Raw genomic sequence first — 24,065 nt, 5'->3', positions numbered from 1 at the left:
TTAGCTTTCCTAGTCTTCCACTCCGCAAGCCCCTTCCTTTTCCCCTGCCAGAGACAGGGTTTTTCTGTGTAGCATGGCTAACCTGGAACTCACTGTGTATACCAGGCTGCCCTTGAACTCACAGAGATTCTCCTGACTCTACCTAGGATTAAAGGTGAGTGCCACCATACACAGTACTTATTTTTTTTTTTTTTTTTGTAGCCAGAAGCCTTGAGAAGATTAGAAGCTAGTGATATCAAACTTACATTCTATTCTTGAGTTGTATGTAGAAACACATGGTTTTATGAGCGGGGAGTGTCTATCATTATAGAACCAAGTACATCCCATGTGTTGGACCTACATGGCGATCAGAGAATTAAAACAAGGGAAACTAACAGTGTGGGAATTTTCCCCAGGAACCTATAATAGGATGAGAGAGCACTAGCCAGGAGGGGAAATTTTCTCCCTGAGAAAGATTTCACATAATCTTAACAACTTGTCAGACCACCTTATAGGAAGGGACTGAAGACCAGAAAACAGTGAAGATGAAAATGTCAATTCAGGAACTTTGTAAAACAAAACACTTGCCCCTCCAGAAGTAAGAGGCTAATTAGTCTTTCTCAGACCACAGTGTGGGAACCGACCTTCGGGTGGGGACGCATTCCACAGGAATGACTGTTACTCACCTTCAGACAAGGGAAGTCCTTGTCACCTCATTCCCTAAAGACCAATCAGTTTAAAGGGTGCAGTGTTCTGCCAATTATATTGTGCCTAGTTGTTGATGCTCTGTTCAGCCCCTGGAAACCATATAAAAAAAAAAAAAACTTGCTGAACTGGTGCTGGTGTCCGCCGATGACCCCAGTGCACTGGAACAATAAATTCCTCTTGATTTTTGCATTGTTTCTGGCTCCACATGGTTCACTTAGGGGATCCCTGGTAAGCTAAGGTTACCTAGATTCTTACAACATCTCTGGTGGGCATGATTCCACCTTGACCCAGACTTTTATCTCCTGTCAGGACCACCAAACATGTATTGGAGGGATTGGCAGATCCCCTTGTCCCTCTTCTCAATGTGACCATACTGAAAAATCTCTGTGTTTTGCTTTCCACTTGTAATTTGGCTCTTTTAATTGGTGTATTGAAGAAGGATGGCCAGACCTGATTTGTCAAAAGTTGTGACTTCTAAGTATGAAATCATCAAATACAAATAAGTAAAAGATCCTAAAAAAAGATAGTTCCCAAGAGGCAATCTCATCAGAAATATTAATATTCAGCTAAATCCTTCTGTAGAAGGTGGAATATGATATACTCAGGCCTTTATCATAAGAGACATTCTCAAATATTGGGACTCCAGTCCTTACCCTGACACTATGAATGATCTACTACTGAGAGGTCGGTCACAGGAAATTTATTACCACAATTCACTTCATGTTTTTTAACCCCAAACAAATAATATCTCAAATAGAAACTGAGTCCTATAACAGAACTTTTACTGGTTGTTTTAACTTACAGCCTAATATTTCCATCAATATATTTAAAATATACTTTGATTTGTACTTTTTTTTTTTTTTTTTTTTTTTTTTTTTTTTTTTTTGCTTTTGGAGACAGGACTATTCTGTACATCTTTGGCTATTCTGGAACTCCACTTGTAGTCCAGGCTGGCCTTGGACTCAGATGTTTCCCTGTCTCTCTACCTAATGAGTGTTGGGATTAAATGCATGCACCACCATTGTCCTGCTTATTTTGTTCCTAATAGAAAAATAAACCTGGGGACATGAAATTTGGGTTATCTCATTGTCCCTATAAGAGAGGATATTTTTGGATCAGCTTTTGACACCTAAACATGGAGCCAAAATACAATAAACTTTAACAACAGAATGGAATTAACTGGTAAGTCCACCAGTGAAGGAACCAGGAAACTTCATGGGATGGTGGGAATTGTAGTTCTTGGGAAATGACAACGCCTCATGGGAAAGTACGTTGGCCTGTATGTTTGTTCTTTTTAGCTCATGCGACACATGGCTGGAGGTCATTCTCAGGTGGGAAAGTCTGGAAAACTGTTCTGAACAAAGTCTGTCTTTTACTCAGTATTGACTATTTAATAAGGCTTTCTTTGTATTTGGCCCAAAATATTAGAGTTGATTTTTCTGACAAGTCAGAGAATTAGTTGTTATCTTTTGTTAGAGCTCCCATTTTTCCAAATGTTTATAAGGTAGTATTCATTACACATGTAATGCTACCTGGAATACCTGATGGTAATTATCACCAAATACTCCCTCCATTTTAGAGAAAGGAAGAAAAAAAGAAAGAGACAGACAGACAGAGTCAGAGACAGAGGCAGAGAGAGACAGAGAGAGACAGAGAGGGGAATGAAGGAAGAGAAAGAGAGAGAGAGAGAGATGCAGGCAGGCAAAGAAAGAAAGAGAAAGAAAGAAAGAAAAAGAAAGTGAGAAAGAAAGAAAGGCAAAGAAGGAAAGAGAAATAAAAAGAAAGTAAGAAAGAAAGGCAAAGAAAGAAAAAGAAAGGAAGAGAACGAGAAAAAGAAAGAGAAAGAAATAAAGAGGAAAGGAGAGGAGAGGAGAGAAGAGGAGAGGAGAGGAGAGGAGAGGAGAGGAGAGGAGAGGAGAGGAGAGGAGAGGAGAGGAGAGGAGAGGAGAGGAGAGGAGAGGAGAGGAGAGGAGAGGAGAGGAGAGGAGAGAAGAGGAAGAAAGAGAGAGAGAGAGAGAGAGAGAGAGAGAGAGAGAGAGAGAGAGAGAGAGAGAGAGAGAAAGGAAGGAAGGAAGGAAGGAAGGAAGGAAGGAAGGAAGGAAGGAAGAAAGAAAGAAAGAAAGAAAGAAAGAAAGAAAGAAAGAAAGAAAGAAAGAAAGAAGAAAGAAAGAATTGCCTTCCTATGCTAGCTATAATATGGGCACTAAGGGGGGGAGGGTGCAGGGGAAAGAGAAGGGAGGGAGGATAGCCAATGTGCAGCCAGAGTTCCTCCTGTGCTCTGGGCAGGCAGATGAGGGAGGGCTGCCATACACTTTCCACTCAACCGCAGGTGGGCACCTAAGCCACTGACCCCACTCAACGGGGGTTGGACAAGGGGCAGCTCCCAACCTGGGGCCCCAGGGTGACACCCTGTAGTCCCAGGGTTATGGAAGAGAGGGCAGAGAGAGAAAGGTTCCCATGAAGGTGAGAGTCCTTAGTTAGGACCTTGACTGGAGCACAGGAAGGCCTTGCATCAAGAGATTAGAAATGGCTCATTAGAGGAAAGCCATCCAATCATCCAAGCACAGTGAGCCTTGATGAACAGAGACAGTCTATGGTTTTAGAGCTTTATTGTAGAAAGACAGGGAGAAGAGAAAAGGTAAAAGAGAGAGACAAGCCATGGCCAAGAGGAGAAAAGGGAAAAGGAGAGAGAGAGAAGAAAGGTTAGAGAGTAAGAAAGAGAGAGCAAGAGGAAGAGAATGTAAGAGAGTAAGAGCATAAGGAGAGGAGAGGAGAGGAGAGGAGAGGAGAGGAGAGGAGAGGAGAGGAGAGGAGAGGAGAGGAGAGGAGAGGAGAGGAGAGGAGAGGAGAGGAGAGGAGAGGAGAGGAGAGGAGAGGAGAGGAGAGGAGAGGAGAGGGAAAGGAGAGGAGGGGAGGGGAGGGGAGATAGTAAGAGCCAGGTGGGGACAAGCAACCCCTCTTATGGTGTGCTGTTATCTTTACTGTTGCTAGGTAACTGGGGAGAAGTTTAGCTTGAAGGTCAGAAGCTTGGAATATTGTCTACATGACTACTAGCAATGCATCTCCTGTGGGATGTAACTTCGAGGGGGGTAACTTCGACAGGAGCCAGAGTTCCAGGAGACATGAGGGAACTCCTACCATCCCATGTAGGTGAATTATCACCACTGGGACCCAGGGTTCCACACCTCAGCTCAACTAGAGACCAGCCTGTCTTTGCATAGCTCAATGCCCCACACTATGGAATGTTTGTTGGAATGTTTCTTAGTTGTCCCAACCTGCATGAGTAAACAACAAGTCTCTTGAGAGAGGGAGTGAGAATGGATGGAACAAGAGACACAAAGGAAGGAGACAAAACAGAGATCTGTTTAAGCCTCACTTATTTCCAAAAACACTCAACTTATAAATTTGCAAACCACAATTACAAAGTGGAATCAATTGCTAAAGTACATGACTGGGTAAATAGAAAGTGCTAAACAACCAGTTGAGTTAAAGGAAAGTTCTAATCACAAGATGTCTTAAGGAAGGTTCTAACCATAAGGTCTTAAAGCTGGAAGATTCCAACCGCAAGAAGTATTAACTATTCTCAGGGAACAGAAAACCAAATCTCTTAAGGCAGAAGTTAGAAATGATAATTGTAAAATAAGTAATGGCCCAAGGAAAAGATGGAGATTGAGATGCCAAAGGCTCTTTTGGCCCCAACAGAACCCCCTTTATTAGTTTATAGAAACAAGGCATATATGAGATGGCAATGTCTAAATCAGCCATATCCTAGAGATTCCAACTGGACTGTGCCTGTCTTAGGTTATAAGAACAGTCATGCAATAATGGTCTTACCCATCATATAAGAGATCCCACCACCTTTCAGGGTCCCCCTGTCTTAGGTTGTCATTTATATAAGGATGGCATCCTCTCACCATTGCTTGTCACTGGCTGCCAGTCCATTATACTGGAGAAGGTGCAGCCAAGCTGGAAGTGGCCAACTTAAGTGTCATTAGGCAAAATGTCAACATAACCATCTTTCATATCTGCCATCTCTAGCTGGTGGTAGTGAATTTGTAAGGGTTGAGCTTTCTTTGCATCTATATGTCCCTTAATAAAGAGAGCAGGTCCTAGTGATAGTAAAATTAATAAGCCAAGCACTGGGCCAAGAAAGGGGAGAAGGTAGGGCAGAATTCCATCCCAGTCACTCCACATGGGTTGTTGAAGAGTTCTTGATGCCTCTTCTCTAATTCTTGTTGATGCTTTTGAATTCTGTTGTGCAGAATACCAGACATATTGACACAGAAACAGCATTTTTCATGTAAGACTAAGCAAATGTCTTCCTTATCTGCAGTAAGTAAATCTAAGACACATGTATTTTGGCAATTTCTTGTGACCAGATGTTATCACCCAGTAATTTAAAACCCAAACAAGTATAAGGGTCGTGGAGTTGAATTTTATCAGGAGCTATTTGTAATCCACTATTTAAAAGGGCCTTCTGAAGCTCTTTATAGCAAGAAAGAACTTCTCTATCTGAGTTTCCTGCCAAAAACATATCATCCATATAAAGAATCATATACATGTCAAGCCAAGAAAGCCTAACTTCTTTTATGGCAGAAGCAACAAAGGACTGAAAAAGAGTAGGGCTATTGGCCATGCCCTGGGAAAGCATCCACGATTGAAAGTGTTGCATTGGCTCACAAAAACTAAATGAGAGGAGGCTGAAGACAAAGCGTTTTTGATCATCAGGATGTAAAGGAATTGTAAAGAAACACACTTTTTAATCAATTACAATCTTATAATATCCTAAAAGTATGGCTGAAGGTGAGGGCAGTCCAGGCTGTAGGGCCCCCCATTATCACCATGGATTTATTAACTGCTCAGAGATCAATACTCAAATATAGAAGTATTCCATGAAGAACTGCTGGATATTAGATGACTTGCCTCAAGCTTCTGTACCTCAAGCTTCTGTTGGGCAGCATCAAGTTTTTCTTAAGTATAGATGATTGAGAGACCCAGATTGGATCATCTGACAACCAAGTGATCGTATAAGCATTGGCCACAGGAGAGTCAAAAGCCCCTAGGAAAAATGTTCAAGACCCAGGCATTCATTTTCTGGCCTGACAGAAATAGGTTCAGTGACACCATCTCCATCTTCATTTTTTCCTAAGCCCTTACCAGGCACATATCCCTTTTTTTTTTTTCCAATCTGGAGAGCAACTATATCATTAAGGCTGCACATTATCATTCTCAACTGAGAAAGAAGAACTTGACCCAAAAGATTTATAGGGAAGCCAGGTATAACATATGGTTGGATAATCCCAGAGTGTCCCTTGTCATCTTTCCAAACCAGCAGAACCATGTTTCTCATGGGATTGGAGCTTTGGCTCAGGTCTTGAAGGTGAGTTAGGGTAGCCTCAATTGGCCAAATTGTTGGCCATTCAGCTACTCTAATTATTGTAACATCAGCTCCTGTGTCTACGAGGCTGGAAAATTTTTTTCCATTTAATGTTAAAATTAAAGTGGGTTTATCTTTGGATGTGGCCTGAATCCAAGAGGTGTCAGAAGAACCAGGGTCATCTTTGGGTTTCACTCTTTTTAGGGACTTATATGAATCTGATTGAAAGGGTAAAAGAAGCAATTGGATAAGTTTTTGACCAGTGTCAATAATAAACAGGTCATCTTGGGAAGAGGCAAGAATAAGAATCTCTCCTTGAAAGTCATTATCAATAACTCCTGGAAAAACATGTAAGCCTTTCAAAAATGAGCTGCACTGGCCCAAAATAATGCTAAACATACCCAGGGGCAGTGGACCATTAATCCAAGTATTAGTGATCTGAACCCCCACTTCTGGAGTCAAGGTTACACAGGAGGAGGCACAGAGGCCTAATCTTGGGCTGCCAGGTGTGGCTCAGTAGAGTTCTGAAATGAATTGTGGCTTGCTGGGACAAAGCTCACTGCCCCAAATGGATTGTCATTTTTGGGGGCCTGGGGTTGGCCCTACCACCCATTTCCTATCACCTTAATAGGCAAGAGTGTCTGTTCCTGGTGGTCTGTCTTAGATCGATACTCATTAGCCCAGTGGCGGTCCTGCCTGCAACGAGGGAACAGGCTAGGAGCATGAGGGTGAGAAGACCCAACACTGTCTTGATTTTTCGGGACAGTTGCTTTTGAGGTGGCCATCCTGTCAACAGAGAAGAATTTGCACCAATCATGACAACATTTATTTCAGCTTCTAAGGAGTTGTTGTACCTGCATAGCCACAGCCATGGCCAGCCATTGTTGATATGCTGTGCCAATATCAGAATATAGGTGAATGTAATCTGAAATATCCCCTTTCTTCTTATGGGAAAGGTAGCCTGACAGGCAGTGTTGGCATTTTCAAAGGCAAGTTGTTTGATAAAATCAGAGCAATCTGCACTTCCAAAGATGTGCCCTGCAGTTGTTGTGAGGCAATGGACAAAATCTTTAAAAAATTCATCAGGTCACTGTTGAATCCCAATGAGGCACAAGCCCACACTTTCTTTGGAGAGCAGGCATTTCCATGCCTTAAATGCAGCAGACTGGATCTGTGTGAATAAGCCTGGTAGGTAATTAAGCTGTTGTAATCCATCTTGAAAATCATCTGCACCAAGAAGCATATTAGCTGTCCATGCTATCCTGGCCTGGGCATTTCTAGTGGCCAAATCTTTGCAAGCGTCTTTATAATCAGCCTCCCATAGGAGAAAATCTCCCACCACCGAAGGGAAGACTTGGCAAGAGTATGCCAATCTTGGGGTATAAGCCATCTTTCAGCAACAACCTTGACCATAGCAAAGAATATGGAGCTGTGGCCCCATATTGAGAAACTGCTGTTTTTAATTCCTTAAGCATGGTCATCTCAAAAGCAACATGATGGCAGACAGGACCTACCTCTGCATCTCCAGGGGTCTCAACAATAGGGAACATAGGGTGTGATAGAGGTGCCTGTGGGGAAGTGATGGCCAGGAGTGGTGAGCTGAGATGTTGGAGTTGCTTAAGAAACTCCTGATGCTTGCTTTCAAGATGAATTTGGTCTCTTTAAGGTTTGGTTCCACTTTTGAAGGGAAACTGAATCTTGTGACAGGAGTGGAGCTGATGAAATAGGGGCATAAGGTGGTGGTGGTCTTTGGAAAGGAGGCCAATCAGTATTATGATATTGAATGGTTGCCTTGTCCAAATCTTCCCAATCAGTGTCACTGAGGTCATTTGCCTGAGCCATCTTCTTCTTATATTTCTCTAAAAGTGGATAAATTCTTTTAATTTTAGAATGAGTGCCCACGGATTTTTTTCTCTTGATTTTTATGGTCCTTAGATTTTTGTTTTAGGAGAATAGAGTCAGTGTTTGAAATCTTTTCAAAGTCAGCTTTTGAATTCTTTGTCTAAGGTTTTGCAACTCCAACTTTTTCCTCAACATCACTATCAAAGCACATTAGGTCCTCCTCCACCTGTTCCACTGATTGAGAACTCAGCATACTGTTGCCTTGTTAGGTGTGATGGTAATAGAGTTCTTTTTAGAAGCAAGACATTTTTCTGTCTTCAACAATTTCTGCAATTGAGGGGTCAGATAGTTTAAAAGAACAAACTTCTTTAATAAGATTCCAAAAAGACAATGCCGTTACTGGGACCTTTTCAGGCCTAAACACATCATATTAATTGTAAAATAAGTAATGGCGCAGGGACAAGATGGAGATTGAGATGCCAAGTGGCTTTTAGGCCCCACCACTTTGTGCTAGCTTTGGGAATAAATTTCTCAGTTTTTATCCCTGGACTGTTTTCTCTCACTGTGTCATGGGGTTATGTAGCATGTTCACACAAACATGAAGGGCCTCTTTGCTGAAACTAATCTCTTCTAATGTGTCTTCCTGGACAAGTCATCAGACATCTTTCTGACTCAAAACCATACATTACATGCAGGAAAGGCAAATCCATAACCAGAATAAGTATCTACTTCAGTAAGAACAAAATGCTGTCCTTTCCACAAAGGAAGTGGTCCAATGTAGTCAACCTGCCACCAGGTTGCGGGCTGGTCACCTTAAAGAATGGTGGCATATCTGGGGCCCAGTGTTGGTTTCTGCTGTTGGCAGATCTGGCATTCAGCAGCAGCTGTAGCCAGGTCAGCCTTGCTGAGTGGAAGTCCATGTTGCTGAGCCCAAGCATAACCTCCATCTCGACCACCATGGCCACTTTTTTGATGTGCCCATTGAGCAATGACAGGGATGTCTGGGGAAAGAGGCTGACTGTCTACAAAACGGGTTATCTTATCCACTTGATTATTGAACTCCTTCTCGGCTGAACTCACCTTTTGGTGAGAATTTACATGGGACACAAATATCTTCGCATTCTTTGCCCATTTAGAGAGATCTATCCATGTATTTATTCACCAGATGTCTTTCGCACCAAATTTCGAATTGTGATCTGTAGTGGCTATTCCTGGTTGTCAACTTGACTATATTTGGAATGAACTACAATCCAGAATTGGAAGGCTCACCAGTGACCTTTATCTGGAGGCTTGGAGATCCTTATCTGGATCTTGGTATGGAGATCTTGAGCCATAGTGGCTATGGATTCCAAAAGATTAAACCTCCGAGTTTAAGGAACACACGTTTAATCTGGGCTACACCTTTCATCTGGGATTAAGGGTGTGGTGGAACACACCTTTAATCTGGGCTACACCTTCTGCTGGAGACAATATAAGGACATTGGAAGAAGGGAGTCTAGGTCTTGCTCCTTCGCCTGCTTGCTGTGTGAGACTGAGTAACTGCTAGATCCTTGGACTTCCATTCACAGCTGTGACTGAACCATTGTTGGGAATTGGGCTGCCGACTGTAAGTCATCAATAAATTCTTTTACTATATAGAGACTATCCATAAGCTCTGTGACTCTAGAGAACCCTGACTAATACATGATCTTTCCAAGTCCCTGACCATCCAGCCAATCCATTGGTTATAACCCATCAGTCAGTGAATAATCATACATCTGGCCATTTCTTCTTATAAACAAACTGTAATACCATGTGTACTGCCCGAATTTCTGCCCACTGTGAAGATTTCCCTTTACCTGTGTCTTTTAGGGTTGTCCCAGAAAGGGGTTATAATGCTGCAGCTGTCCACTTCTGGGTGGTGCCTGAAAACACGCAGAGCCATCAGTAAACCAGGCCCTAGTCTTCTCCTCTTCGGTCAGCCAATCATAGGGAATACCCCATGAGGCTATAGGCACATGCTTGGCAGCAGATGGCATTGTAACGGGAGTAGAAACCATAGGCATTTGAGAAACTTCTTCATGTAACTTGCTTGTGCCTTCAGGACCTGCTCTGGCCAGATCATGTATATACCACTTCCATTTGATAATAGACTGCTGCTGTGTGTGTCCCACTTTACAACTTACAGGGTCTGATAGTATCCAGCTCATGGTGGGTAGTTTAGGTCGCATAGTAACTTGGTGTCCTATTGTCAAATGCTCAGTTTCCACTAAGGCCTGATAGCAGGCCAACAGCTGTTTTTCAAAGGGTAAATAGTTGTCTGCAGATGATGGTAGTGCTTCGCCCCAAAATCCCAAAGGTCTCTTCTGTGATTCACCTACAGGGACCTGCCAGAGACTCCAAACAGAATCTCTATCAGCCACAGACAACTCAAGTACCATTGAGTCTTCTGGATCAAATCGTCCAAGTGATAGAGCAGCCTGCACAGCAGCCTGGACCTGTTGGAGAGCCTTCTCCTGTTCCAGGACCCACACAAACCTAGCAGCTTTCCGAGTCACTTGGTAAATAGGCCTAAGTAACACAGCCAAGTGAGGGATATGCTGTCTCCAGTATCCAAATAGACACACTAAACATTGTGCTTCTTTCTTGGTTGTAGGAAGGGCAAGGTGCAATAACTTATCTTTCACCTTGAAGGAATATCTCTACATGCCCCACACCACTGAACTCCTAAGAATTTCACTGAGGTAGATGGTCCTTGAATTTTGGTTGGATTTATTTCCCATCCTCTGATACACATGTGTTACCAATGAGTTCAAAGTGGTTGCTACTTCCTGCTCATTTGGTCCAATCAGCATAATGTCGTCAATATAGTGCACCAATGTGATATTTTGTGGAAGAGCCAAAAGATCAGGATCCCTTCTAACTAAATTATGACACAGGGCAGGAGAGTTGATATATCCTTGAGGCAAAACTGTGAAGGTATACTGTTGGCCTTGGCAACTGAAAGCAAATTGCTTTTGGTGGTCCTTATGGACAGGTACTGATAAGAAGGCATTTGCCAGATCAATAGCCTCATATCAGGTGCCAGGAGATGTGTTAATTTGCTCAAGTAATAAAACTACATCTGGTACAGCTGCTGCAATTAGAGTTACTACTTGATTTAGTTTTTTCAATAATCAACTGTCATTCTCCATGATCCATCTGTTTTCTGCACTGGCCAGTTAGGAGATTTAAAGGGAGATGTGGTGGGAACCACCACCCCTGCATCTTTCAAGCCCTTCATAGTGGCAGTAATTTCTGCAATTCCTCCAGGAATACAATACTGTTTTTGATTCACTATTTTCTTTGGCAGAGGCAACTCTAAAGGCTTCCATTTAGCCTTTCCAACCATAATAGCCCTCACTCTACAGTTCAGGGAAGCAATATGAGAATTCTGCCAATTTCTGCATATATCTATCCCAATTATACATTCTGGAACTGGGGAAATGACCACAGCATATGTTCGGGGACCTACTAGACCTACTGTGAGTCGGACATCAGTCAAAACTCACCTGTCCTCCATAAGCCCTTACTTTAACTGGAGGGCTGCAATATTTCTTGGGATCTCCTGGGATCAGTGTCAATTCAGAACTAGTATTCAATAGACCCCAGAAAGTCTGATTACTTCCTCTCCCCCAGAGTACAGTCACCCTTGTAAAAGGCCGTAGGTCCCTCTGGGGGAAGAACTGGAGAAAGGGTAACAGCAAATTTTTTAGGTGTCTTATCAAGATCCTTCCTCAGGGGAAACTGGCCACCCTTTCATTCAAGGGGTTCTGGGATCTGCAAAATGGCTCAAATCTGGAAATTGTTTCACTGGCCAAGATTGTTGTTTACCACGATCTAATGTAGCCTTTCTTTCATTTATTTGAGAATTTTTCTGCTTATAGATATCAAACAGATATGTAGTAGGCTTCCTATGTATTTTGTTCCTGGAAACACCATGATTAATTAGCCAGTACCAAAGGTCCAAGCGAGTCATGCCACTATAAATGTCAGCTCTCCTGTGCTGACCATTACTGGGTATGTTATTATAAACATTGTTTTGCCTACGCTGTCCATTATAATAACTAGGATCACCTTGTCTCTAGCAATTCAATGCTGAAACCTGACCCCTGTTACCTCGGAATCCAATTAAACCCATTGAATTAATTCATCTAATTGAGCCGCAGCATCTCCAATGCTAAGGTCTGGCACAAGTAAAAGGGCAAGAACAAAACCCTTCAAATGTGCTGGTGCCCTCTCACCAGTTTGTATCCTTTAGAGCTGGTAAAGGGCATATCTTCTGGACCTTCCCATTGTGAAAAATTAGGTTTTACACAATATATCCACTCTAGCATTGCAATTTCCCCAAGTCTTAAAATCCCTTCGTCAACACTAAGCCACGCAATATCAGGCATCTCCAAGTCATTTCCAGTAGGCCATCTTTTGATAAACACTTCAGCCATCCATTCAAACAAACTTTTGACACGTGTTTTAACTGTGTGAGCTTCCGTATTAAACCTAGAATCTCCACTCAGAGGGCCCATGTCAATAAACTCAGCCTGCTCTAGTTTTATGTTCCTTAAGCTCCTTAGCAGTGTAGTGAATTTCCTCATGGACAACACTTTCTACCTCCCCTCTAGGAGCCTGTTTTGCTTTGAGTCTCCTTACAGGTCTAGAAGAAACTATTGGTGGGCCTTGAGAAACATCAGTATTGTCTTGCCTGGCATTTTCTTCAGTGAAAGTCACTGCTGGTTTATCAGACTCTGCAGAATTAATTTCCTCATGTGGGGGAGGCATTATTTCAAGGGGTGGGGCTGAGGGCCAACCCTTGAGAATCTGAAGATTCAAAATTCTCAGCTTCAACATGGTCTTCCCACACCCACTTCCCCATCCCAAGTTATAGTATCCCATTATTTGCCAGTTTGTGCCCTTACTTTAACTGTCTACACACTCTGAGGTTGAGACTTAAATTTTCACTGTAGTTCAGCCAACCTTACAATGAGGGTTTCAGTTTGATTTCCTGCAACTCGAGCTCTATGGCTGCAGGAGAGAAGATTCTCTTCAAGGACACACTTAGCAACTTTTAGTTCATTTGTGTGTGGAGCCTTTTGATTTTATCATACAACTCCTTCCTTTCATTCATCATTTTTTCCTAAGATTCTAAGAGCAGCCAGCCAGTAAAATCATTTTTCAATTTTTCCCCCATCTTGTAGAAAGCTTTGTATACAGAATCACCTAATTCATCAAGAAAATCAAGGGCATTAGCTTCTCTAAGTTTGAAATATAGTTTCAACCGTGGGTCTTCAAAATTCTCTGAGCTCCCAGGATGGAGAGAATCTGGAGTGGTTTCAGTGGTTGAAAGTGCTGGTGGATCAACAAGCCAATTCCAGTTTGTTTGTTTGTTTGTTTAAAAAAAAAGATTCATCCTTATACTTCTGCTCCTCTAGAACCACTCCTGGTACCAACTTCTGTATTAGTCGGGGTTCTCTAAAGTCACAGAACTTATGGATAGTGTCTATACAGTAAAGGAATTTATTGATGACTTGCAGCCTGCAGTCCAATTCCCAACAATGGTTCACTAGTAGCTGTGAATGGAAGTCCAAGGATCTAGCAGTTACTAAGTCCCACACAGCAAGCAGGCAAAGGAGTGAGAGTGAGACTCCCTTCTTCCAATGTCCTTATATGGTCTCCAGCAGAAAGTTTAGCCCAGATTAAAGGTGTATTCCAACACACCTTTAGTCACAGATGATCTTTAACTCAGAGATCTCCCTGTCTTAATCTTCTGGAATCCATAGCCACTATGTCTCAAGATCTCTATACCAAGATCCAAATCAGAAACTTCTATATCCCAGCTTCCAGATTAGGGTCACTGGTGAGCCTTCCAATTCTGGATTGTAGTTCATTCCAAATATAGTCAAGTTCATAACAAGGAATAGCCACTACACAAGGTGAGGGGCAGCCTGGTTTCTGGTTGAGCTAGGTTTAAAACCCCAGTGACCCCGCAGGTGACTGTAGCCTGCAAGGGACAGTAGGCATTTTGCCACCCTCCTAGACACCAAGTTCCTGACATGAAGCCACAGCTCTCTTCTCTGTAGGTCTGTGACCATCAGTCATGTAAGGGCAATACCCCAATCCCCTCCACAGGCAGAGGATGTGACCACAGATCACATAGCCTCAAGACAGATCTCCATTTTAACCAGGCACATAAAGGTCTGAAGGGCTTAGCCAATTAAGCTCTCCTTCCTGCAAATGGTATTTACCTTCAGGCCCACCCTGAGAAATTGGGGTATGGTACAGTTTCACTTATAACAACTCTGCCATGACAATAAATTCTTTAAAATCTTGGACTGCCTCTTCATCGGGGGTCAACCATGACAAACAATGAAGGAGGTCTTCCTTTAAAGAGATTTGTCTAATCTCCTACAAGAGGCCTCTCTGTGTTCCCAACCCTGGACTCCACCAAGTCAAGCACCCCGCCATGTAAGCCAAAGACTCTCATTTCCAAGGAATGCAGCCATAGCTCTCCTCCTGCCTATTTCCCTTCTGCTCCCAGACTACATCTAGCCGGCAAGTCCCCCTCTGTTTTCAGCTCTTCTGTGGCATCCAGCAGCTCTGTGGTGCCCAAATGTCAGAGAATCTGATGGCTCTGGCAATCCCCATGGACCTCAGACTACACCTCCCTCACACTCCAGAGTGGGGTCCTGTGGCTTCACACAGCCCAATGCCCACCTGGCTACAGCATGGAGAATGCACAGTCAAAACTCTGTCATCTGCCTATCCCAGTAGCACAAGCCCCGAGCAAATTTGGGACCCCACCATTTAACCCATATCCCAATATTTCTTCTACTCTTGACTCTAAAGTCAAAGGCACCTGGCCAAAGCTGCTGAGTTCTGCTGCTTGTTGGGGCTGGGACATGGTCCCTTTGTTTTATGACATTATCACCAGCTTTCTGTTTTCCAACTCTCCCAGTGCCTAAGTTTCACTTTCCTGGAACTTACTCTGTAGATTGACTTTGAACTCAGAGCTCTGCATTGCTTTATCTCCTGTAATGCTGAGATTAAATGTGTGTACAACCGTGCTTGTATTTAAGCTTTTCTGAATGGGATATTGCTCTAAAATCCCTCAATCTCTTATCTCCTAGAACAGAGAATTCAGTTCCACTTATCTTACTGGTGCTGCTTTAATACTTAAACGATATATTTTATATTTTTCCTTTATAATACTACTAAGGCACCATAATTTTATTTTTTTTATGCACAGCTAATATATCCCAGCAAAAATTTTCAAGCCATCTAAAGTTATGATGTGGTTATATTATGTATGTATGTATGTATGTATGTATGTATGTATGTATGTATGCATGTATGTATGTATGTATGTATGTATTTTTGGTTTTTTCAAGACAGGGTTTCTCTGTATAGCCCTGACTGTCCTGGAACTCACTTTGAAGACAAGGCTGGTCTCGAACTCAGAAATCCACCTGCCTCTGCCTCCCAAGTGCTGGGATTAAAGGCGTGCACCACCACCACCTGGCAGTTATTTCTTTTTTTAACTTTAAGTGATTGATTACAATGAGATTCCCAATAATCTTACATGAATACATCTTTTACATATCACATGTGGAAAAAAACAAAATTAGTTTCAAGAACTCACATACATTCATGTCTAAAAAAGTTGTAATAGATTAGCAAATTGTAAAGAAGCAACCTATTTTTCTCAGTCAGGTTCTCTTACTGACAGGTTACAGTTTGCAGTTACAAAGAAATGACCAATCATATTATTAATTATCTTCTTTTTTCTTTCTCCTTTATTCCAGAATCACCTACTTACAAGTTGCACAAATCATTTATTTTTATAAAGGCAGAGAACGGTTTTAGAAAGTGTTTTGGATGGGTGGGGGAAGGAACAAAGAATTGGGAACTAGTCCACTTTCTCCACAGCCCTTATAGATAGGACTATGGCATCTGCAGTGGGGCTCTGAGGAAGAATTTTATAAGGGTCAGGGAAGCTGGGGGATAGAGATACCTAAACCCAGAGCTTACCTCAAACCCCCTCAATGTGTGGCAGGGGCTCTGGAAGATGAGGTTGCTTGGAGATGGAGCAACAACATAAGAAGTCAAGTTAGTGGATAAAAGATGGGTGGGGAATATGGTGAGGGGTGAAGATGAAAACATAGGTAGTAGGTAAGAGGTCAGTAGAAGGCTCTCCTTGAGACCCCAGTGAAAGGCAGGGCCAGCTTGCCTGTTAATTTAATATAATTTGGGATGGAGGTTGGAATGGACATTCATTTCAGTGATGATTTCTCAGTCTCTCAGCCTGCACATGAGAAGCTGAGAGCCTGGGGCGTTCACCAGTCATAGTGACTTGACTGTCAGGAGTGGGAGTCCTCCTGTCCCTGGATAGCCAGGCAGGGAGGCCTTTCATCCTTACACCACCCAACCACAGATGCCTTATGCCATGGAAATTCCAGAGGATGTTGCTGTCTGAATCGGGATGTCTCCCTTCTCCATTCATTATCAAACGCTGCTGCTTTAGTTTCATCCAGGTTGATGTAGTTCTGCTGCTCTTCCTGGTCCCCTGTGCCGTGGTTTCGGGAGTGTTGGAAGATGCAAGCCCTATCGCAAATGTAATGCCCAATGGACTTCTGCTCTGGACCACTGTCTGAGTCACGGACAGTCCTCTGTGTCTCCCAGATCCCGCCTGGGGCTGAGCACCTCTCAGATGTCTCCTAGTAAACCTTGGGGGCACCATCCCCAGTGTTGGGGTAGGAGATGACAGTGGAGGAGGAGAAGGTCTGGCAGTTGCCTCTGTCAGCCATGTGCTCCATGTTTCCAATCATGTCGTTCATCATCCCGTACATATCCACGAAGCCTCTGGACATTACCAACATTCCAAAGGAGAGACAGTCCCGGCCTGAATCCTGCAGCTGGCAGGCCTGGTTGCTGGCATGTTTCCATCTGTGCTGTTCAGGAAGGGGCTATATCCAAAACCACCTGACAACATGCAACTCAATACTGATGGTGAAATGTGAAGGGATCCATCTGGAAAATGGAATCCTCCGGCTCTACGTCTCTCATGAAGCAGAATGTCCTGACCACAACTCTACATGGTCTCTGACTCCTGCCCAGTGTCCCATCCGACTAGCCTTTCTTCCACGTGCTGCTTGAGTAGGGTTACCACCTGGGATGCAGAGAGTGGTCCCCATGAGAACTGCTCACCTCCCACACAGCCTCCTGCTTTCAGCTGCCATCTCCCTACCCCTGCCCTTGACCCTATTATATATCTTAAAAAATAATCTCATAAAAATTTTAAAAGAATCACAAACCTAACTCTTCTGTAAAAACAATGAGTCATTTCTATTTTAAATCCTCAAGATGTACACCTACTCCTTAATGTTTTTTTTAAATCAAATCAGGAAGCTGAGGGCAACAGTGAGTGGAAGGAATAAATCGTCACCTTGATCACCAGGCCAGTTATAGCAAGAGAGTCATGTCAGTTACTACTAATTGGGCTGCCATTGTTCTTGTTCCCTGACCTCAAAAAAATCCTTCTTCCTATGATCAAGTGTGCATTTCTGAACTTTAAATTTTTCTCTAAGTTTTTCTACATCAAAGTCACTAGCAAAAATATCTTAAACTAACTTTACTAAAAATTTTTTTTATCTCTAGGTTATTTCTGAGGGTAGTGGTTGAATCATTAATGTGCTTCAAGAGCAATGCTTGAAAGATCAATCACTGTTACTGTGTCAATGACATTGTCCAATGAGAGGCTGGAATATCCCTTAGAGTTTTAATACAGCCCATAGGCTATAAGGGATGGTTTCATTTTGATGATCACGAGGGCATCAAAGAACAAAACTATTCAACAGCATGAAGTCTTCAGGACCCATAGTCTTATAGGCACAACGATCATCATAGGCCGATCTGTGGGCTGCACTCCATAAGTTTTAAAGCTGGTTTGCTATTCCTCTCACACAGCCCACAACAGAAAAGCAAGCTGCTGAGTGCTGGGACTACATTTCCAGTAAGTGAAAATATGTGTTCAGAAACCTGATGTGAACCTTAGGTGAACCCACCTGAGAGAAACACTTGACACAGTTTTTTCTCTATTGTAAGTATTTATTCCAGCTGTCTAGGACTACACTTAGATATTTGGGACCTACATGTAGTGTGGGGTTATGGGGTGTCCCGTGTCAGCTCGGGACTCCGGCCACTCGTGTAGGCAAGACATGAGAATTTTGATTATGTTTACTTCATGCCAGCTCTGGGTGGGCATCAGGCTATGTGAAGCGGCTAGATACTGCTGTGGTGGGGTTGAAGAGAGCACAGTCTGGGGTCACTCAGGCACGTCTGGAAGCCTCAGAAGAGCTGAGAACATAATGGGTGCCCGTGGGTTGGATCTAGTCCTGGGCCAAGCAGAAAAAGAAGGCAGTGCTCCAGCAGAGGCAGGCGGATTTCTGAGTCTGAGGCCAGCCTGGTCTAAAAAGTGAGTTCTAGGACAGCCAGGGCTATACAGAGAAACCCTGTCTTGAAAAACCAAATAATAATAATAATAATAATAATAATAATAATAATAATAATGAAATAAAATGAAGAAGAAGAAGAAGAGGAGGAGAAGGAGGAAGTGAGAAAGAGTCTCTATCATATTGGGATGGGGGGGGGATTTCCTAACCAACTCAAATGGTTTAAACTCTAGGATCAACAATTGATAAATGGGACATCATGAAACTGAAAAGCTTCGGTGAGGGAAAAGACACAGGCAATAGGACAAATTGGCAACCTACAGATTGGGAAAGAATCTTCACTAATCCTATATCCAATAGAGGGTGTATATTCAAGATATATAAAGAATTAAAGAAGATGGCCTCCAGAAAAAAAAAAAAAAACAATCAAAAATGGCAGTATATAGCTAAACAGAGAGTTCATAACAGAGAATGTCAAAAGGCCAAGAAGCACTTAAAGAAATGTTCAAAGTCCTTAGTCATCTGAGAAATGCAAATCAAAACGATCTAGAGATTCCACCTTACACCAATCAGAATACCTGAGATCGAAACCTCAGGTGGCAGCATATACTGCTGAGGATGTGGGGAAAAAGGAACACTCCTCTATTATTGGTGGACTGCAAACTGATACAACCACTCTGGAAATCAACCTGGAGTTTCCTCAGAAAATTGAAAATAGACTTACCTGAAGACTCAGCTATACTACTCTTGGGCATAAACCCAAAAGATGTCCAACCATACTTCAGGGACACATACTTCAGGGACACATACTCCACAATATTCATAGAAAACTTATTTGTAATAGCCAGAAGCTGGAAACAACCTAGATGTTCCACAATAGGAGAACATCATCCTTATTTGTAGTAGCCAGAAGCTTGAAACAGCCCAGATATCCCACAATGGAAGAATTCATACAGAAAATATGGTTCATTTACACAATGGAATACTATTTAGCTATTAAGAATGAGGACATCATGAGTTTTGCAGGCAAATGGATGGAACTAGAAAACATCATCCTGAGTAAGGTAACCAAGACCCAAAAGGACATACATTGTAAATACTCACTAATTGGATATCAGCCAAAAAGTACAGAATACCTAGGATACAACCCACAGAATTTAAGAATTTTAACAAGTAGAAAGTCCAAGTGAAGATTCTTCAATCCCACTTAAAAGGGGAAATAAAATAGTAATCAGGAGAGGCAGAGGGAGGGAGGGACTTGGGTGGGAGAGGGGAGATAGAGAGAAAAGTGGAAACAGGATAAGGAAAGATCAGGGAGAGGAGAAGTACAGAGGTCCAACAGAATGAATGGAAATATGTAACCTCAGAAGGTAGGAATTGGGGAAGACCCTCCAGAAAGTACCAAAGACTTAAGAGGTGAGAAATTCTCAGCACTTAATGGGAATGACCTTAAGTGAAATATCTACCAGTGAGGAGAGGAAAATCAAAGAGTACACCTCTATTAGATAGATGGGGCCTCAAAAGGAGGGATGGTGTTACTAACACACAGTCAAAATTTCTGACCCAGAAGTGTTCCTGTCAAAAAGAACTGCAGGGACAAAAATAGAGAAGAGACTGAGGGAAAGACATTCCAATGACCAGCCCAACTTGGGATCCATTTCATGGGGAGACCCCAAGGCCTGACACTATCATTGGTCCTGTGGTGTGCTTACAGACAGGATCCTATAATGACTGTCCTCAGAGAGGCCCAACAAGCAGCTGACTGAGACAGATGCATATACTTACATGCAAACATTAGACTGAAGTTGGACTCCTATGGTTGAATTAGGGGAAGGACGGAAGAAGTGAAACAGGAGCATGACCTGTAGTCTCAACTAACAGGGACTCCTGGGAGAACTCAGACACTGAGCAACCAACTAGGCAGAATACACAAGCTATTCCAAGACCCCCCCTCACACTCGCACACACACACATGTGTGTGTGTGTATATATATATATATATACATACAAAGGACTGCTTGGTCTGTCTTCAGTGGGAGAAGATGTACCTAATCATTGAGACAGTTTAGGCCACAGAGAGGGGAGAGGCCTGAGGGTGTAGAAGCATCCTCTCAGAAACAGGGGGAAGCATCCTCTCAGAAGCAAGGTATCAAGAGTTGTATGAGGGGGGACCATGAGGGAGGATAACAGCTGGATTGTAAATATGATTAATAATAATAATAATAATAATAACAATAACATTAAATAATAGGAAGAAGGAGGAGGAGGAGAAGGAGAAGAAGAAATTTTACTATATGAGCTGCCTATAATTGGGAAATAGTGTCAATTGTTTCCCAGATATGGTATAAATGTTTCATTTGTTCCACAGACATATTCTACTTACTGAATTGTCTAGCAGCCCCTTAGAGAGAAAAGAGGGAGGATATATTCTCTGGCTTCAGTACATATATACAAGTAGATGAAATGTGTTACAGTATGTCTTGGATATTGGGGTAAGACCAAGTACAAGCAGAAATAATAACTTTATGTCATTATATTCTGGAGTTTGCTACATCCCCTTATCACCTTTAAATAGCTATTAGAGGTTTCTATCCCAATTGGACCATATGCTTTCCAAATAAAAAATACAAAAAGATTTAGATTTGTGATAAAGTTAAAAGCACTTGAGCTGAGCAGGTATCAACTCCCTATACTATTTTGTCTACTTCCCTGTGGTGATTCCCCAGATATCACTTGTCATTTTCTGTCTGGAGTACTCCTACTTCATCAGGCCAACCTTTATGGCCATGAGCTCACAATCCACACTACCCAATGGCTACTTCCTTCTTCTTCCTTTGAACTTCTCCTCATGGTCCCTGCCTTAGACCCCAAGTTCTAAAACCTCTACTCTACCCCACTTTCTTCTGCCCAACCCAGGCTATAGGCATCTTTATTAATCAACCAGGGATAACTTATGGAGCAAGGATTATGTAACATCACTTGCTATATGTGAGGATCTTCTCATCAGAGGTAACCAGATCTTAGGGGCTAGTTTTTTTGGCATTCAAATACATCTCAGAACCAGATCACCTCCTTAACATTTCCCTGTTTTTGTGTAAATAAAAAGGCTCGGCCACCGCGCTGCTGCCGGAGGTCCGGGCCAGGTTGACGGAAGACACAGTGAGCCAGCCCCTCTCCCCTAGGCAACCCACACAACCCGGGGTCTGGAGATGCTGAGATCAATGTGGAATTTTCTGAAACGTCACAAAAAGAAATGCATCTTCCTGGGCACAGTCCTCGGAGGAGTATATATCCTGGGAAAATATGGACAGAAAAAAATTAGAGAAATACAAGAAAGAGAAGCTGCAGAATACATTGCCCAAGCTCGGCGACAGTACCATTTTGAAAGCAACCAGAGGACTTGCAATATGACAGTGCTGTCCATGCTGCCGACACTGAGAGAGGCCTTAATGCAGCAGCTCAACTCGGAGAGTCTCACAGCTCTGCTGAAAAGCAGGCCTTCAAACAAGCTGGAAATATGGGAGGACCTAAAGATAATAAGTTTCACAAGAAGTATTGTAGCTGTATATAGCACGTGTATGCTGGTGGTTCTTTTGCGAGTCCAGTTAAACATAATTGGTGGATATATTTACCTGGATAATGCAACAGTTGGCAAAAATGACACTAGCATTCTGGCTCCTCCAGATGTACAGCAGCAGTATTTATCAAGTATTCAGCACCTCCTTGGAGATGGCCTAACAGAGTTGGTCACTGTCATTAAACAAGCTGTACAAAGGATCTTAGGAAGTGTTTCTCTTAAACATTCCTTGTCCCTTTTGGACTTGGAGCAAAAACTAAAAGAAATCAGAATTCTTGTTGAGCAACATCGGACTTCTTGGAATGATAAAGATGTGTCCCGGTCTTCACTGTGCCAGTACATGATGCCAGATGAGGAGACACCATTGGCAGCTCAGGCCTATGGGCTTTCTCACAGAGATATCACCACTATTAAACTTCTCAATGAGACAAGAGACATGCTGGAAAGTCCAGATTTTAGTACAGTTTTGAATACCTGTCTAAACAGAGGCTTCAGTCGGCTTCTAGACAACATGGCTGAATTCTTTCGACCCACTGAGCAGGACCTACAACATGGTAACTCCATAAACAGTCTGTCCAGTGTCAGCCTGCCTTTAGCTAAGATAATTCCCATAGTGAACGGGCAGATCCATTCAGTTTGCAGTGAGACACCTAGTCATTTTGTGCAGGATCTGCTGATGATGGAACAAGTGAAAGACTTTGCTGCTAATGTGTACGAAGCGTTTAGTACCCCCCAACAACTGGAGAAATGATTGTTTTCTTTCAAAAAAAACTATAGCGGATTCAGCTACACTAAAAAGTACTCTGAATAAATCACCTACACAATTTGCAATTGACAATTTGCAACCAAATGCCTAATAAAGTCTGTTCTTGAGCAAAGTCTTCATTTCATAATGAAGTAGATTCATTTAGCACCTTACTGTATTTTTAATTCATCAGCAGTCTACTTCATCAGGTGTATCTGACTGGTGCACAAGTTACATCAGGCTCAATCATGATTTCTTAAAGTCTGGAGAGCTGATCCAAACCAACTAATGTGGGATTTAAGGAACAATGTCAGGTCAGTCAACTTTCAGTGACAAAGATTTAGCCTCCTAGCAACATGACCAACCCCTGTTTACATCTATTTCCATCTTTCCCTCTGTAGTACAGGGGACTGAACCAGGCTCTCTTGAATTCTTGTTAAGCACTCTGCCACTAAACTACATCCCTAGCACTGTTTTTACGTTTTATCTTGAGGCAGTGTCTTGGTAAACCACCCAGGCTGGACTTAAATTTGGTCTTTAGCCCAGGATAGACTCAAATTCCTGTATTCTCCCACACATCTAGGAAAACAAGCCTGTGTGACCAGGTCCTGTATCAATTTAAATTTTGACATGGAAAGATTGAAGTTCCATGGGAAGTTCAAGAGAGGTCTAAAACCAAGTGTTAATGTGATATCAAATACATATAGCTTGAAAACATAGGCCTCCATGAGGTTTTCCCAGGGAGGGGAAGCATTCCTAGGAATACCAGTACACAAACTGGAATAGAGAGGAAAGAGCCAGCAGCTGAATAGAAGAATCCAGAGGGCCCTGAAATTCTGAGGAATGAGTTAATGAGAACAAAGACTAGGGATTAGTTCTATGTAAGGATCTGAGTGGTTTGGAGTCATTAAAAAAAAAATCCCTGTTAAACAGAATTGGTTGGCAGGAGTTCAATAGAGAAGGATTGGATAGGGGAGTAATTCTAGAAGGGAGTGATGTGGCAAAAGTGTGATTGTATTTTACTAGAAGGATGAATTGCATAGAAAGGGAGTCAGGTGTCCAGAATCTTTATGAATAGGCTTGAAGCACTAGGGTTAGGAAAAGAGTAATGCTCTTGTAACTTGGTCTAGAGGCTGACATGCTTAACAATTCAGGCCTCCCCAGTAGGAGTTGCTAGAGTGATAGACAGGATATTTGAGAATATTCAACTGAGGATGGGTCAGAGAATACAAGCACCCTCCCTCAGACACCTAGACAATGTTACTAGGGAGGACAGAGTGAGTTGAATCACCAACATAACCTCAATAGCAGGTAGGGAAGGTCTAAGACCGATGGACAGACACCAGAGTTAAATGATGGGAAGCAAAAATTCCC

General features: G+C 42.5%; 2 pseudogenes; one reads left to right on the top strand and one right to left on the bottom strand.

Annotated features, from left to right (window-relative positions):
- Nucleotides 1-16,254: 16,254 nt before the first annotated feature.
- Nucleotides 16,255-16,984, bottom strand: LOC110288773 (myeloid leukemia factor 2 pseudogene; annotated as a pseudogene).
- Nucleotides 16,985-21,485: 4,501 nt separating this feature from the next.
- On the top strand, nt 21,486-22,972 carry LOC110288774 (peroxisomal biogenesis factor 3 pseudogene; annotated as a pseudogene).
- Nucleotides 22,973-24,065: the final 1,093 nt, after the last annotated feature.

The sequence above is a fragment of the Mus caroli genome, unplaced genomic scaffold (assembly GCF_978045245.1).
Source record: "Mus caroli unplaced genomic scaffold, Mus_caroli_1 scaffold_15, whole genome shotgun sequence".
Lineage (NCBI taxonomy): Eukaryota > Metazoa > Chordata > Mammalia > Rodentia > Muridae > Mus > Mus caroli.
The sequence above is the reverse complement of the archived record's forward strand: the minus strand, read 5'-3'. Positions and strand labels throughout refer to the sequence as shown.